Here is a 1878-nt window from a genome sequence, read left to right on the forward strand (position 1 = left end):
GCCGGCATCCACTTATCCAGTTGGGCAGGCGACCAAGAGAAAACTGCCCCCTGTGTCGAGACTGTGCCATAGACGGTACTGTAATGCCATGAATATTTTTGTGCATAAAACCTTCTCTGCATTTAGCATTCTCTGCAGAGAGCTAAAAGGAAATGTTGTATGTGGCTCCTTTCCTCCAACCCCCCAACTATATTGTTTGAAAGAGGAAACCTTTGGGTTAAATCTGCCAAAACAGATTTTCATTCATTCATTTATTCGTTAAATATGTAATTTGTGCCTGGTGGGTGGCATAGTGCTTGGTGTCAGGTATTCAAAAATGAACTAGACTTGGTCACTGTTCTCAGAGACTCTAGTGGGGGAGATAAACATGTAAACCACTAAATACAAGAGTTGTTATGGTAGAAATCATGCGATGAACTGGAGGGGAATCAGCTCAGGGGTGGCCAGGTAATCCGACTTTGACACCAGGTTTTCCCACAAGATCCTTTCCTTGGTGCCTGTGATTTACAAAAGGGAGATCTTTTTCTTAATCCCAATGCACCCTAGTTAATAAGATTTTTTTCCTAGTCACCCTGGGAAACAATACACTTATCTAATGTTGCCATGATTCAAAGCATTTTAAAAAATATCTTGGGAACCAGCTTTTCAGGAAATACTCAAATTTTTACCCTCAACTTGATGATCAGGTGGAATTAACAGACTTGCAAAAGGGATTAGCTTCACTCCAATCCCAGGCAAGATTTTTACACTTTGCTGTCACTTCTTTTAATCCTTCTTTTAAAAAAGATGATTGATATATGCTATATGTACATGGCAAAAGATTATTGCAGTTGTACAAGACACATATAGTTCTGAGGTCTTTTCAAGCATGATAACAGATCTGAGGACTTAATCAGAAGGGGAAAAAAAGCATGGTAACAGATATAAAAACATCTGCCACTCAACAGGACTGTCAGTATAGTGGCCAGCATTTATGTAGCATCTACCATGTGCCCAGCTCATCTAATCCTCACAACAATCTTATGATGGAGATACCATTATTATCCCCATTCTACAGATCAAGAAACTGATGAAAAGAAGTAACTGTCTAACATCACACAAATAGTAAATGACAGAATTGATATTTGAACCAGGTACTTAGGCTGTAGAACAGGGCCAAGATTAGGGGAAGGTATGGTGAAAAGAGTCATGCAAGTTTGGAGTCAGATTCTGTCTTTGTTTACAGTTTTGATATTGGGGCCGGGTGCGGTGGCTCATGCATGTAATCCCAACACTTTGAGAGGTCAGTGTGGGAGGATAGCTTGAGCCCAGTAGTTTGGGAGCCCAGAAGTTTGAGACCAGCCTGGGTAACATAGACCCTGTTCCTATTAAAATAAAAAAAAATTAAAAAGTAAAATAAAACATAAAGTTTGGGTATTTTGCTTTTCATGGATATTCTTCAGTAATTTTTTTTGTTTTTTTAGGTTTTGGGTTTTTTTTTTTTTTTTTTTTTTGAGACATTCACAAGTCTTGTTCTGTTGCCCAGACTGGATTGCAGTGGCGTGATCTCAGCTCCCTGCAACCTCCACCTCCTGGCTTCAAGCAATTCTCCTGACTCAGCCTCCCGAGTAGCTGGGATTACAGGCACATGCCACCACCCCTGGCTAATTTTTGTATTTTTGGTAGAGATGGGGTTTCAGCATCTTGGCCAGACTGGTCTTGAACTCCTGACCTCAAGTGATTCACCCACCTTGACCTCCCAAAGTGCTAGGATTACAAGCATGAGCCACTGCACCTAACCATTAATTTTGATTTTTTAAAAATATTGCATTAGGCTGGGAGTGGTGGCTCACGCCTGTAATCCCAGCACTTTGGGAGGCCAAGGCAGGCGGATCACCT

Source organism: Colobus angolensis, unplaced genomic scaffold (genome assembly GCF_000951035.1).
Source record: "Colobus angolensis palliatus isolate OR3802 unplaced genomic scaffold, Cang.pa_1.0 Scaffold10, whole genome shotgun sequence".
NCBI lineage: Eukaryota > Metazoa > Chordata > Mammalia > Primates > Cercopithecidae > Colobus > Colobus angolensis.